Genomic DNA, 15,131 nt, shown 5'->3' with positions numbered 1-15,131 from the left:
GTGTAACTGGTGTAACTGGTCTGTAACTGGTGTAACTGGTGTAACTGGTGTAACTGGTGTAACTGGTGTAACTGGTGTAACTGGTCTGTAACTGGTGTAACTGGTCTGTAACTGGTGTAACTGGTGTAACTGGTCTGTAACTGGTGTAACTGGTCCCATACTGGTGTTACTGGTCTGTAACTGGTGTAACTGGTGTAACTGGTCCCATACTGGTGTAACTGGTGTAACTGGTCCCATACTGGTGTAACTGGTCTGTAACTGGTCCCATACTGGTGTAACTGGTCTGTAACTGGTGTAACTGGTCCCGTACTGGTGTAACTGGTCTGTAACTGGTCCCATACTGGTGTAACTGGTGTAACTGGTCCCGTACTGGTGTAACTGGTCTGTAACTGGTGTAACTGGTCCCGTACTGGTGTAACTGGTCCCGTACTGGTGTAACTGGTCCGTTACTGGGAGGGGGCGTGGCCCGGGCCCCTCCCCCTCCCCCCCTGCTCTCCCCGCTCCGTTCCCGCCGTGCGCGGAGGGGGCGGGGCCTGTGCCCACCCCCGATGACGTCACCGGCTCTGAATAGCCCGGGCCGTGCCGGGGGAGCGGGAGCGGCCGGGCAGGTACCGGGCAAACTGGGACAAACTGGGGGGAACTGGGGCGAACTGGGGGGAACTGGGGGGCACTGGGGGGCACTGGGGGGAACTGGGATGGACTGGGAGGGACTGGGACCGACTGGGGGGCACTGGGGGGGGCAGGGGCGGGTCCACCCCCCCGACCTCGGGGTGACCTTGGGGGGCAGGGGCCGCTCCCAGTAACTCCCAGTAAGCCCCAGTTGCTCCCAGTAACTCCCAGTCACTCCCAGTTACTCCCAGTAAGCCCCAGTTGCTCCCAGTAACTCCCAGTGACTCCCAGTTTGTCCCCCAGTAACTCCCAGTAACCCCCAGTAACACCAGTAACCCCCGAGGCGCTCCACCAGTAACTCCCAGTAACTCCCAGTAGCTCCCAGTAAGCCCCAGGTGTTCCCAGTAACTCCCAGTGACTCCCAGTTACTCCCAGTAAGCTCCAGTTGCTCCCAGTAACTCCCAGTCACTCCCAGTTACTCCCAGTAACTCCCAGTAACTCCCAGTAAGCCCCAGTTACTCCCAGTAACTCCCAATAACTCCCAGTAACTCCCAGTAACACCAGTAACACCAGTAACCCCCGAGGCGCTCCACCAGTAACTCCCAGTAACTCCCAGTAGCTCCCAGTAAGCCCCGGGTGTTCCCAGTAACTCCCAGTGACTCCCAGTAACTCCCAGTGACTCCCAGTAAATCCCAGTAAGCTCCAGTTGCTCCCAGTAACTCCCAGTAACTCCCAGTAAGCCCCAGTTACTCCCAGTAACTCCCAGTAACTCCCAGTTACTCCCAGTAACTCCCAGTTACTCCCAGTAACTCCCAGTAACTCCCAGTAACTCCCAGTTACTCCCAGTAACTCCCAGTAACTCCCAGTTACTCCCAGTAACTCCCAGTAACTCCCAGTAACTCCCAGTAACTCCCAGTAGCTCCCAGTAACTCCCAGTCACTCCCAGTTACTCCCAGTAACTCCCAGTAACTCCCAGTAGCTCCCAGTAAATCCCAGTAAGCTCCAGTTGCTCCCAGTAACTCCCAGTCACTCCCAGTCACTCCCAGTCCCTCCCAGTAACTCCCAGTTTGTCCCAGTCCCTCCCAGTCACTCCCAGTAACTCCCAGTTTGTCCCCCAGTTGCTCCCAGTAACCCCCGAGGAGCTCCACCAGTAACTCCCAGTAACTCCCAGTTTGTCCCCCTGTGGCTCCCAGTTTGTCCCAGTAACTCCCAGTTTGTCCCCCAGTAACACCAGTGACCGCCGAGGGGCTGCACCAGTAACTCCCAGTAACTCCCAGTTTCTCCCAGTAACTCCCAGTCACTCCCAGTTTCTCCCAGTAGCTCCCAGTAACTCCCAGTCACTCCCAGTCACTCCCAGTTTGTCCCCCAGTTGCTCCCAGTAACTCCCAGTTACTCCCAGTAACTCCCAGTAACTCACAGTTACTCCCAGTAACTCCCAGTAACTCCCAGTTTGTCCCCCAGTTACTCCCAGTAGCTCCCAGTAACTCCCAGTCACTCCCAGTCACTCCCAGTAACTCCCAGTAACTCCCAGTAACTCCCAGTTACTCCCAGTAACTCCCAGTAGCTCCCAGTAGCTCCCAGTAAATCCCAGTAAGCTCCAGTTGCTCCCAGTAACTCCCAGTAACTCCCAGTCGCTCCCAGTCACTCCCAGTCACTCCCAGTTTGTCCCAGTCCCTCCCAGGTCACTCCCAGTAACTCCCAGTTTGTCCCCCAGTAACACCAGTAACCCCCGAGGGGCTGCACCAGTGACTCCCAGTTGCTCCCAGTAAGTCCCAGCTAACCCCAGTTTGTCCCCCAGTTTGTCCCAGTAACCCCCGAGGAGCTCCACCAGTAACTCCCAGTAACTCCCAGTTTGTCCCAGTAACTCCCAGTTTGTCCCCCTGTGGCTCCCAGTTTGTCCCCCAGTAACTCCCAGTTTGTCCCCCAGTAACTCCCAGTTTGTCCCCCAGTAACACCAGTGACCCCCGAGGGGCTGCACCAGTAGCTCCCAGTAACCCCCAGTGACTCCCGGTTGCTCCCAGTAACTCCCAGTAACTCCCAGTTTGTCCCAGTAAATCCCAGTAACTCCCAGTAAGCCCCAGTTGCTCCCAGTAAATACCAGTAAGCCCCAGGTGCTCCCAGTAACTCCCAGTTGCTCCCAGTAACTCCCAGTTAGCCCCAGTTGCTCCCAGTCACTCCCAGTAGCTCCCAGTAACTCCCAGTGACTCCCAGTAACTCCCAGTGACTCCCAGTAACTCCCAGTTTCCCCCCAGTCCCTCCCAGTTCATCCCAGTCCATCCCAGTTTGATCTCAATCCCTCCCAGTTTGATCCCAGTTCCATCCCAGTCTGAACCCAGTCCCTCCCAGTCCATCCCAGTCTGAACCCAGTCCCTCCCAGTCCATCCCAGTCCATCCCAGTCCATCCCAGTATAACCCAGTTCATCCCAGTTTGATCCCAGTCCCTCCCAGTCCATCCCAGTCCCTCCCAGGTCCATCCCAGTTCCCTCCCAGTTGCCTGGGCTGGGCTGGGGGAGGGGTCAAGGTCACGTTTCCATGGCAACGGCCCCGCCCCCATTGCCCAATGTCCCAGTTTGTCCCAGTTTAACCCAGTCTGTCCCAGTTTGTCCCAGTTTAACCCTGTCTGTCCCAGTTTAACCCAGTCTGTCCCAGTTTGTCCCAGTTTAACCCAGTTTGTCCCAGTTTGTCCCACTTTAACCCAGTCTGTCCCAGTTTGTCCCAGTTTAACCCAGTTTGTCCCAGTCTGTCCCAGTCTGTCCCAGTCTGTCCCAGTTTAACCCAGTCTGTCCCAGTTTGTCCCAGTTTGTCCCAGTTTAACCCAGTTTGTCCCAGTTTGTCCCAGTCTGTCCCAGTCTGTCCCAGTTTGTCCCAGTTTAACCCAGTTTAACCCACTTTAACCCAGTTTGTCCCAGTCTGTCCCAGTTTAACCCAGTTTAACCCAGTTTAACCCAGTTTGTCCCAGTTTCTCCCAGTTTTGTCCCAGTTTTGTCCCAGTAACTCCCAGTTTTGTCCCAGTTTGTCATTTGGGAAAATGGGAATAAATTGGGAAAATTGTTGAAAATTGGGAGGAAATTGGGAGAAAATTGGGACACGGGAGAAAATTGGGAGAAAATTTGGAAAATGGGAATGAATTGGGAAAATTGTGAAAAATTGGAAGAAAATTGGCAAAAAATGGGAGAAAATTGGGAGAAAATTGGGAGAAAATTTGGGAAATGGAATAAATTGGGGAAAATTGGGAATAAATTGGGAAAATTGTGAAAAATTGGGAGGAAATGGGAGAAAATGGGAGAAAATTGGGAGAAAATTAAAAAATTGGGAAGCAAATTGGCGAAAATGGGAGAAAATTTGGAGAAAATTGGGGAAAATGGGGAAAAATTGGGGGGAAAAATGGGGAAAAGGGCCCAAAAGAGGGAAAAAAATGTGGGAAAAATTGGGGGAAAAATGGGGATGACGGAGGAATTTGGTGGGAAATTTTGGGGAAATTCTGTCGAAAATTGGGGAAAATTGGGGGAAATGGGAAAAATAGGGGAAAATTGGGGAAAAATGGGGAAATTTTGGGAAAAATGGGAAAATTGGGGGAAAATGGGGGGAAAGGGCCCAAAAGAGGAAAAAAAAATGTGGGAAAAATTGGGGGCAAAATGGGGATGGTGGGAGGAATTTGGTGGGAAATTTTGGGAAATTGGTGGAAGATTGGGGAAAATTGGGGAAAATGGGAAAAATGGAGGAATTTGGTGGAAAATTTTGGGGAAATTTGGGGAAAATTGGGGAAAATTGGGAAAAATGGGAAAAATGGGGAGAAATTGGGAAAATTTGGGGGAAAATTGGGGAAAAGGGGGAAAAATTGGGGAAAATGGAGAAAAATGGGAGGAATTTGGTGGAAAGTTTTGGGGAAATTTGGGGAAAATTGTGGAAAATTGGTGGAAAATGGGAAAAGTGGGAGGAATTTGGTGGAAAATTTTGGGGAAATTTGTGGGAAATTGGGGAAAATTGGGGGAAAATGGGAAAAGTGGGAGGAATTTGGTGGAAAATTTTGGGGAAATTTGTGGAAAATTGGGGAAAATTGGGGAGATGGGAAAATTGGGGGAAAATGGAAAAGTGGGGGGAAATTTTGAGGAAAATGGGAAAATTTTTGAGGAAAATGGGAAAATTTTGAGGGAAATTTTGAGAAATTCTGCCCGTTCAGGTGCGGCTGCGATGGCGCCGAGCGCGGCGGGGACAGGTGAGCCCGGGGGCGGTGACGTCATCGAGGGGCGCGGTGACGTCATCGGTGACGTCACTGAGTGAGCCCCGCCCCTTGCAGAGTTGGCGAAGTCGGAGTGGGAGCGCTTCCACTACGGTGAGTGCGGCCGGGTGTGCCCCAATAGTGCCCAGGTGTGCCCAGAGTGGGTTCAGGTACCCCAGGTGTGCCCCAATAGTGCCCAGGTGTGCCCCAATAGTGCCCAGGTGTGCCCAGAGTGGGTTCAGGTACCCCCAGGTGTCCCCAGGTGTGCCCAGGTGTGCCCAGGTGTGCCCCAAATGTGCCCCAATAGTGCCCAGGTGTGCCCAGGTGTGCCCAGAGTGGGTTCAGGTACCCCCAGGTGTCCCCAGGTGTGCCCAGGTGTGCCCAGGTGTGCCCAGGTGTGCCCCAAATGTGCCCCAATAGTGCCCAGGTGTGCCCAGGTGTGCCCAGAGTGGGTTCAGGTGTGCCCGGGTGTGCCCCAGGTGTGCCCCAATAGTGCCCAGGTGTGCCCAGGTGTGCCCAGGTGTGCTCCAAAGGTGCCCAGGTGTGCCCAAGTGTGCCCAGGTGTGTCCAAGTGTGCCCAGGTGTGCCCCAGATACTCCCAGGTGTGCCCAGGTTTGCCCCAAATGTGCCCACCTGTGCCCAGCTGTGCCCAGGTGTCTCCCAGGTCTATCCCAGGTGTATCCCAGGTGTGCCCAGGTGTGCCCAGAGTGGGTTCAGGTACCCACATGTGTGCCGAGGTGTGCCCACATACCCCAGGTGTGCCCAGGTGTGCCCCAGGTGTGCCCCAGATACCCCCAGATACCCCCAGCTGTGCCCAGGTGTGCCCTGGTGTGCCCAGGTGTGCCCCAGATACCCCCAGATACCCCCAGGTGTATCCCAGGTGTGCCCCAGGTGTGCCCAGGTGTGCCCCAAATGTGCCCAGGTGTGCCCAGAGTGGGTTCAGGTACCCCCAGATGTGCCCCAGGTACCCCCAGATACCCCCAGCTGTGCCCAGGTGTGCCCAGGTTGCCCAGGTGTGTCCCAGGTGTGCCCCAAATGTGCCCTGGTGTGCCCAGGTGTGCCCCAAATGCCCCCAGATACCCCCAGGTGTATCCCAGGTGTGCCCAGGTGTGCCCAGGTGTGCCCAGAGTGGGTTCAGGTACCCCCAGGTGTGCCCAGGTGTGCCCCAAATGTGCCCAGAGTGGGTTCAGGTGTGCCCAGGTGTGTCCCAAATGTGCCCCAGGTGTGCCCAGGTGTGCCCCAAATATGCCCCAAATGTGCCCAGGTGTGCCCCAAATGTGCCCCAGGTGTGCCCAGGTGTGCCCAAAGTGGGTTCAGGTGTGCCCCAGGTGTATCCCAGCTGTGCCCAGGTGTGCCCAGAGTGGGTTCAGGTGCCCCCAGCTGTGCCCAGGTGTGCCCAGGTGTGCCCAGGTGTGCCCCAAATGTGCCCAGGTGTGCCCAGGCGTAGCTTTGGTTGTTTTGCGGTGTTTTGGGGCATTTTTGGGGCATTTTTGCCAGTTTTGGGGCTCTCCCTGTCCCAGGTGGATTTTTGGGGTTCCAGCTGTGGTTCTGGGCAGGTTTTGGGTGTTTTTTGGGGCATTTTGGGCTCTCACCTGTCCCAGGTTTGGTTTTTGGGGTGATTTTGGGGTGTTTGGGGCTGTTTTGGGGGTTCCAGGTGTGATTTTGGGGCATTTTTGGGGCATTTTTGGGGCATTTTTGGTGATTTTGGGCTCCCACCTGTCCCCGGTGCATTTTTGGGGTTCCAGGTGTGGTTTTGGGGCTGTTTTGGGGCTGTTTGGGCCCAGTTTTGGGGCAGTTTTGGGGGGTTTGGGGGCATTTTGGGGCTGATTTTGGGGCATTTTTGGTGTTTTTGGGGCTCTCACCTGTCCCAGGTGGATTTTTGGGGTTCCAGGTGTGGTTTTGGGTGGGTTTCGTGTGGTTTTGGGGCTGTTTTGGGCCTTTTTGGGAGTTTTTGGGCTCTCACCTGTCCCAGGTGTGGTTTTGGGGTTCCAGGTGTGGTTTTGGGGTGTTTTTGGGGCCTTTTGGGGGTTCCAGGTGTGTTTGGCTGCTGCTTTGGGGCACTTTTGGGGCAATTTTGGGGCATTTTTGGGGCAGTTTTGGGGGGTTTGGGGGCATTTTGGGGCTGATTTTGGGGTTGTTTTGGTGTTTTTTGGGCTCTCACCTGTCCCAGGTGTGGTTTTGAGATTCCAGCTGTGCTTTTGGGCCGGTTTTGGTGGTTTTTGGGTGGTTTTTGGGGCATTTTTGGTGTTTTTGGGGCTCTCACCTGTCCCAGGTGTGTCCCAGGTGGATTTTTGGGGTTCCAGGTGTGGTTCTGGGCTGGTTTGGGGGTTTTTGGGGCTGTTTTGGGGGTTCCAGGTGTGATTTTGGGGCATTTTTGGGGCATTTTTGGGGCATTTTTGCTGATTTTGGGCTCCCACCTGTCCCCGGTGCATTTTTGGGGTTCCAGGTGTGGTTTTGGGGCTGTTTTGGGGTGTTTGGGCCCAGTTTTGGGGCAGTTTTGGGGGGTTTGGGGGCATTTTGGGGGCTGATTTTGGGGTGGTTTTCGGGGTTTTTTGGGCTCTCCCCTGTCCCAGGTGTGGGTTTGGGGTTCCAGGTGGGGTTCTGGGCTGGTTTTGATGGTTTTTGGTGGTTTTGCGTTATTTTTGGTGGGTTTTGATGGTTTTTGGTGGGTTTGGGGCAGTTTTGGGATGGTTTTGAGGTGTGTTTTGGGTTATTTTTGGGTGGTTTTTGGGTTATTTTTGGTGGTTTTTGATGGGTTTTGGTGGGTTTTGGGTTATTTTTGGTGGTTTTAGGGCTGTTTTGGGGTGGTTTCGGGCTGGTTTTGGGTGGTTTTGGGTTATTTTTGGCAGTTTTGGCGTTGGTTTTTGGAGGTTTTTGGGTTATTTTTGGTGGTTTTTGATGGTTTTGGGTGGTTTTTGTGTTATTTCTGGCGGGTTTGGGGTTGGTTTCGGGTGGTTTTGGGTTATTTTTTTTGTGGTTTTTGGTTGGTTTTGGGTTTTGGTGGTTTTGGGGTGGTTTTTGGGTGGTTTTGGGTTATATTTGGTGGGTTTTGATGGTTTTTGGTGGTTTTGGGTTATTTTGGGTGTGTTTTGATGGTTTTGGTGTTGGTTTTGGGTTATTTTTGGCGGTTTTGGGGTTGGTTTTGGCTGGTTTTGGGTTCGTTTTGGTGGTTTTGAGGTGGTTTTGGGTGGTTTTGAGTTATTTTTGGTGGTTTTGGGTGGTTTTGGGTTATTTTTGGTGGTTTTAGGGTTGGTTTTGGGTGGGTTTTGGGTTAGTTTTGGTGGTTTAGGGTTGGTTTTTGGGTTATTTTTGGTGTTTTTTGATTTTTTTTTTTTGTGGTTTTGGGGTTATTTTTGCTGGTTTTGCGTGGGTTTGGGGTTTCCTTTGTGGTTTTGTAGTGGTTTTGGTGGTTTTGGGTGGTTTTGGGTGGTTTTGGGTTATTTTTTTGTGGTTTTGAGGTTGGTTTTGGGTTGTTTTGGGTTATTTTTGCTGGTTTTGGGGTTGGTTTTGAGGTGGTTTTGGGTTATTTTTGCTGGTTTTGGTGGTTTTGGGTGGTTTTGGGTTATTTTTGGTGGGTTTTGGTGGTTTTTGGTGGTTTTCGGGTTATTTTTGGTGGTTTTTGGGTCTCACCTGTCGCAGCTGTGTCTCAGATGTGGTTTTGTAGTGGTTTTTGGTGGTTTTGGGTGGTTTTTGGTGGTTTTTGATGGGTTTTTGGTGGTTTTCGGGTTATTTTTGGTGGTTTTGGATGGTTTTGGGGTTTTTCAGTGGTTTTGGGGTTGGTTTTGGGTTATTTTTGATGGGTTTGGGGTTGGTTTGGGGCTGGTTTTGGGTTATTTTTGGTGGGTTTTGATGGTTTTTTGTGGTTTTGGGGTTATTTTTGGTGGTTTTGGGGTTGGTTTTGGTGGTTTTTGGGTTATTTTTGGTTGTTCAGGGTTGGTTTTTGGGTTATTTTTGATGGGTTTTGATGGGTTTGGGTGGTTTTGGGTAATTTTTGGCAGTTTTGGGGTTGGTTTTGAGGTGGTTTTGGGTTATTTTTGCTGGTTTTGGTGGTTTTGGGTGGTTTTTAGGTTATTTTTGATGGGTTTGGTGGTTTCGGGGTTGTTTTTGGGTTATTTTTGGTGGTTTTGGGTCTCACCTGTCCCAGCTGTGTCTCAGATGTGGTTTTGGGTGGTTTTTGCTGGTTTTTGATGGTTTTTGATGGGTTTTTGGTGGTTTTTGGGTTATTTTTGGTGGTTTTTGATGGTTTTTTGGTGGTTTCGGGTTATTTTTGGTGGTTTTGGATGGTTTTGGGGATTTTTCAGTGGTTTTGGGGTTGGTTTTGGGTTATTTTTGATGGGTTTGGGGTTGGTTTTGGGCTGCTTTTGGGTTATTTTTGGTGGGTTTCGATGGTTTTTTGTGGTTTTGGGGTTATTTTTGCTGGTTTTGGGGTTGGTTTTGGGTGGTTTTGGGTTATTTTTTTGTGGGTTTTCATGGGCTTTGGGTGGTTTTGTGTTATTTTTAGTGGTTTTGGTGTGGTTTTGGTGGTTTTGGGTGGTTTGGGGTTATTTTTGGTGGGTTTGATGGTTTTTGGTGGTTTTGGGTTATTTTTGGTGGTTTTGGGGTTGGTTTTGGGTGGTTTTTGGGTTATTTTTGGTTGTTCAGGGTTGGGTTTTGGGTTATTTTTGATGGGTTTTGATGGGTTTGGGTGGTTTTGGGTAATTTTTGCTGGTTTTGAGGTTGGTTTTGAGGTGGTTTTGGGTTATTTTTGCTGGTTTTGGTGGTGTTTGGTGGTTTTTAGGTTATTTTTGGTGGGTTTTGGTGGTTTTGGGGTTGTTTTTGGGTTATTTTTGGTGGTTTTGGGTCTCACCTGTCCCAGCTGTGTTTTGGGGTTATTTTTTTGGTGTTTTGGGTGGTTTTGGAGTTATTTTTGGTGGGTTTTGGTGGTTTTTGGGTTATTTTTGGTGGTTTTGGGTCTCACCTGTCCCAGCTGTGTCTCAGATGTGGTTTTGTAGTGGTTTTGGGTGGTTTTGGGTGGTTTTTGATGGTTTTTGATGGGTTTTTGGTGGTTTTTGGGTTATTTTTGGTGGTTTTTGATGGTTTTTTGGTGGTTTCAGGTTATTTTTGGTGGTTTGGGATGGTTTTGGGGATTTTTCAGTGGTTTTGGGGTTGGTTTGGGGTTATTTTTGATGGGTTTGGGGTTGGTTTTGGGCTGGTTTTGGGTTATTTTTGGTGGGTTTCGATGGTTTTTTGTGGTTTTGGGTTATTTTTGGTGGTTTTGGGGTTGGTTTTGGGTGGTTTTTGGGTTATTTTTGGTTGTTCAGGGTTGGTTTTTGGGTTATTTTTGATGGGTTTTGATGGGTTTGGGTGGTTTTGGGTTATTTTTCCTGGTTTTGGTGGTTTTGGGTGGTTTTTAGGTTATTTTTGGTGGGTTTTGGTGGTTTCAGGGTTGTTTTTGGGTTATTTTTGGTGGTTTTGGGTCTCACCTGTCCCAGCTGTTTTGGGGTTATTTTTTGGTGTTTTGGGGTGGTTTTGGAGTTATTTTTGGTGGGTTTTGGTGGTTTTTGGTGGTTTTTGGGTTATTTTTGGTGGTTTTGGGTCTCACCTGTCCCAGCTGTGTCTCAGATGTGGTTTTGTAGTGGTTTTTGGTGGTTTTGGGTGGTTTTTGGTGGTTTTTGGTCATTTTTGGTGGTTTTTGATGGTTTTTTGGTGGTTTTGGATGGTTTTGGGGGTTTTTCAGTGGTTTTGGGGTTGGTTTTGGGTTATTTTTGATGGGTTTGGGGTTGGTTTTGGGCTGGTTTTGGGTTATTTTTGGTGGGTTTCGATGGTTTTTTGTGGTTTTGGGGTTGGTTTTGGGTGGTTTTGGGGTTGGTTTTGGGTGGTTTTGGGTTACTTTTGATGTTTTTGGGTGGTTTTGGGTTATTTTTTTGTGGGTTTTCATGGGCTTTGGGTGGTTTTGTGTTATTTTTAGTGGTTTTGGTGTGGTTTTGGTGGTTTTGGGTGGTTTGGGGTTATTTTTGGTGGGTTTTGATGGTTTTTGGTGGTTTTTGGGTTATTTTTGGTGGTTTTGGGTTGGTTTTGGGTGGTTTTTGGGTTATTTTTGGTTGTTCAGCGTTGGTTTTTGGGTTATTTTTGATGGGTTTTGATGGGTTTGGGTGGTTTTGGGTAATTTTTGGCAGTTTTGGGGTTGGTTTTAGGGTGGGTTTTGGGTTATTTTTGGTGGTTTTTGATGGTTTTGGGTGGTTTTTGTGTTATTTCTGGCGGGTTTGGGGTTGGTTTCGGGTGGTTTTGGGTTATTTTTTTTGTGGTTTTTGGTTGGTTTTGGGTTTTGGTGGTTTTGGGGTGGTTTTTGGGTGGTTTTGGGTTATATTTGGTGGGTTTTGATGGTTTTTGGTGGTTTTGGGTTATTTTGGGTGTGTTTTGATGGTTTTGGTGTTGGTTTTGGGTTATTTTTGGCGGTTTTGGGGTTGGTTTTGGCTGGTTTTGGGTTCGTTTTGGTGGTTTTGAGGTGGTTTTGGGTGGTTTTGAGTTATTTTTGGTGGTTTTGGGTGGTTTTGGGTTATTTTTGGTGGTTTTAGGGTTGGTTTTGGGTGGGTTTTGGGTTAGTTTTGGTGGTTTAGGGTTGGTTTTTGGGTTATTTTTGGTGTTTTTTGATTTTTTTTTTTTTGTGGTTTTGGGGTTATTTTTGCTGGTTTTGCGTGGGTTTGGGGTTTCCTTTGTGGTTTTGTAGTGGTTTTGGTGGTTTTGGGTGGTTTTGGGTGGTTTTGGGTTATTTTTTTGTGGTTTTGAGGTTGGTTTTGGGTTGTTTTGGGTTATTTTTGCTGGTTTTGGGGTTGGTTTTGAGGTGGTTTTGGGTTATTTTTGCTGGTTTTGGTGGTTTTGGGTGGTTTTGGGTTATTTTTGGTGGGTTTTGGTGGTTTTTGGTGGTTTTCGGGTTATTTTTGGTGGTTTTTGGGTCTCACCTGTCGCAGCTGTGTCTCAGATGTGGTTTTGTAGTGGTTTTGGTGGTTTTGGGTGGTTTTTGGTGGTTTTTGATGGGTTTTTGGTGGTTTTCGGGTTATTTTTGGTGGTTTTGGATGGTTTTGGGGGTTTTTCAGTGGTTTTGGGGTTGGTTTTGGGTTATTTTTGATGGGTTTGGGGTTGGTTTGGGGCTGGTTTTGGGTTATTTTTGGTGGGTTTTGATGGTTTTTTGTGGTTTTGGGGTTATTTTTGGTGGTTTTGGGGTTGGTTTTGGGTGGTTTTTGGGTTATTTTTGGTTGTTCAGGGTTGGTTTTTGGGTTATTTTTGATGGGTTTTGATGGGTTTGGGTGGTTTTGGGTAATTTTTGGCAGTTTTGGGGTTGGTTTTGAGGTGGTTTTGGGTTATTTTTGCTGGTTTTGGTGGTTTTGGGTGGTTTTTAGGTTATTTTTGATGGGTTTTGGTGGTTTCGGGGTTGTTTTTGGGTTATTTTTGGTGGTTTTGGGTCTCACCTGTCCCAGCTGTGTCTCAGATGTGGTTTTGGGTGGTTTTTGCTGGTTTTTGATGGTTTTTGATGGGTTTTTGGTGGTTTTTGGTTATTTTTGGTGGTTTTTGATGGTTTTTTGGTGGTTTCGGGTTATTTTTGGTGGTTTTGGATGGTTTTGGGGATTTTTCAGTGGTTTTGGGGTTGGTTTTGGGTTATTTTTGATGGGTTTGGGGTTGGTTTTGGGCTGCTTTTGGTTATTTTTGGTGGGTTTCGATGGTTTTTTGTGGTTTTGGGTTATTTTTGCTGGTTTTGGGTTGGTTTTGGGTGGTTTTGGGTTATTTTTTTGTGGGTTTTCATGGGCTTTGGGTGGTTTTGTGTTATTTTTAGTGGTTTTGGTGTGGTTTTGGTGGTTTTGGGTGGTTTGGGTTATTTTTGGTGGGTTTTGATGGTTTTTGGTGGTTTTTGGGTTATTTTTGGTGGTTTTGGGGTTGGTTTTGGGTGGTTTTTGGGTTATTTTTGGTTGTTCAGGGTTGGGTTTTGGGTTATTTTTGATGGGTTTTGATGGGTTTGGGTGGTTTTGGGTAATTTTTGCTGGTTTTGAGGTTGGTTTTGAGGTGGTTTTGGGTTATTTTTGCTGGTTTTGGTGGTGTTTGGTGGTTTTTAGGTTATTTTTGGTGGGTTTTGGTGGTTTTGGGGTTGTTTTTGGGTTATTTTTGGTGGTTTTGGGTCTCACCTGTCCCAGCTGTGTTTTGGGTTATTTTTTTGGTGTTTTGGGGTGGTTTTGGAGTTATTTTTGGTGGGTTTTGGTGGTTTTTGGGTTATTTTTGGTGGTTTTGGGTCTCACCTGTCCCAGCTGTGTCTCAGATGTGGTTTTGTAGTGGTTTTGGGTGGTTTTGGGTGGTTTTTGATGGTTTTTGATGGGTTTTTGGTGGTTTTTGGGTTATTTTGGTGGTTTTTGATGGTTTTTGGTGGTTTCAGGTTATTTTTGGTGGTTTGGGATGGTTTTGGGGATTTTTCAGTGGTTTTGGGGTTGGTTTGGGGTTATTTTTGATGGGTTTGGGGTTGGTTTTGGGCTGGTTTGGGTTATTTTTGGTGGGTTTCGATGGTTTTTTGTGGTTTTGGGGTTATTTTTGGTGGTTTTGGGGTTGGTTTTGGGTGGTTTTTGGGTTATTTTTGGTTGTTCAGGGTTGGTTTTTGGGTTATTTTTGATGGGTTTTGATGGGTTTGGGTGGTTTTGGGTTATTTTTCCTGGTTTTGGTGGTTTTGGGTGGTTTTTAGGTTATTTTTGGTGGGTTTTGGTGGTTTCAGGGTTGTTTTTGGGTTATTTTTGGTGGTTTTGGGTCTCACCTGTCCCAGCTGTTTTGGGGTTATTTTTTTGGTGTTTTGGGGTGGTTTTGGAGTTATTTTTGGTGGGTTTTGGTGGTTTTTGGTGGTTTTTGGGTTATTTTTGGTGGTTTTGGGTCTCACCTGTCCCAGCTGTGTCTCAGATGTGGTTTTGTAGTGGTTTTTGGTGGTTTTGGGTGGTTTTTGGTGGTTTTTGGGTCATTTTTGGTGGTTTTTGATGGTTTTTTGGTGGTTTTGGATGGTTTTGGGGGTTTTTCAGTGGTTTTGGGGTTGGTTTTGGGTTATTTTTGATGGGTTTGGGGTTGGTTTTGGGCTGGTTTTGGGTTATTTTTGGTGGGTTTCGATGGTTTTTTGTGGTTTTGGGGTTGGTTTTGGGTGGTTTTGGGGTTGGTTTTGGGTGGTTTTGGGTTACTTTTGATGTTTTTGGGTGGTTTTGGGTTATTTTTTTGTGGGTTTTCATGGGCTTTGGGTGGTTTTGTGTTATTTTTAGTGGTTTTGGTGTGGTTTTGGTGGTTTTGGGTGGTTTGGGTTATTTTTGGTGGGTTTTGATGGTTTTTGGTGGTTTTTGGGTTATTTTTGGTGGTTTTGGGGTTGGTTTTGGGTGGTTTTTGGGTTATTTTTGGTTGTTCAGCGTTGGTTTTTGGGTTATTTTTGATGGGTTTTGATGGGTTTGGGTGGTTTTGGGTAATTTTTGGCAGTTTTGGGTTGGTTTTAGGGTGGTATTTTTGATGGGTTTTGATGGGTTTGGGTGGTTTTGGGTAATTTTTGGCAGTTTTGGGGTTGGTTTTAGGGTGGGTTTTGGGTTATTTTGGGTGTTTTTGATGGTGTTTGGTGGTTTTTAGGTTATTTTTGGTGGGTTTTGGTGGTTTCGGGGTTGTTTTTGGGTTATTTTTGGTGGTTTTGGGTCTCACCTGTCCCAGCTGTGTTTTGGGGTTATTTTTTGGTGTTTTGGGGTGGTTTTGGAGTTATTTTTGGTGGGTTTTGGTGGTTTTTGGTGGTTTTCGGGTTATTTTTGGTGGTTTTGGGGTTGGTTTTGAGTTGTTTTTGGGTTATTTTTGGCGTTTTTGGGTCTCACCTGTCCCTCCCCAGATTACGAGTCCCTGCGCCTCGGGGTCTCATCGTGGCCGGGATCTTCTTCGTGCTCGGGGTGCTCCTCATCCTCAGTGAGTGACCAAAAATATCCCAAAATACCCCAAAATACCCCAAAATTACCCCCCAAAAATATCCCCAAAATATCCCAAAAAATCCTCCCGAAATTACCCCAAAATATCCCAAAATTATCCCCAAAAATATCCCAAAGAATCCCCCCAAAATTAACCCAAAATATCCCAAAATTATCCCCAGAAATATCCCAAAAATATCTCAAAATTATCTCAAAAAATATCCCAAAATATCCCAAAAGTATCCCAAAAAATATCCCCAAAATATCCCCAAAAATATCCCCAAAATATCCCAAAATTACCCCCAAAAATATCCACAAAAAATCCCAAAAAATCCCCCCAAAATTAACCCAAAATCTCCCCAAAAAATCCCCCAAAT

At 47.7% G+C, this 15,131-nt stretch overlaps 1 long non-coding RNA gene across 3 annotated transcripts; it reads left to right on the top strand.

Moving 5' to 3' along the window:
- The first annotated feature begins 575 nt into the window (after nucleotides 1-575).
- Nucleotides 576-14,758, top strand: LOC134434550 (uncharacterized). Of its 3 annotated transcripts, none has more exons than XR_010031875.1 (4): nucleotides 576-608; nucleotides 4,790-4,825; nucleotides 4,907-4,942; nucleotides 14,682-14,758. It is a non-coding gene; the product is annotated as an uncharacterized LOC134434550 (long non-coding RNA). The 3 variants fall into 3 exon arrangements; XR_010031874.1 differs by lacking the exon at nucleotides 576-608 and adding an exon at nucleotides 2,766-2,779; XR_010031876.1 differs by lacking the exon at nucleotides 576-608 and adding an exon at nucleotides 2,810-2,839.
- The last annotated feature ends 373 nt before the right edge of the window (nucleotides 14,759-15,131 follow it).

Source organism: Melospiza melodia, unplaced genomic scaffold (genome assembly GCF_035770615.1).
Source record: "Melospiza melodia melodia isolate bMelMel2 unplaced genomic scaffold, bMelMel2.pri scaffold_388, whole genome shotgun sequence".
Taxonomy (NCBI): Eukaryota; Metazoa; Chordata; class Aves; order Passeriformes; family Passerellidae; genus Melospiza; species Melospiza melodia.
The sequence above is the reverse complement of the archived record's forward strand: the minus strand, read 5'-3'. Positions and strand labels throughout refer to the sequence as shown.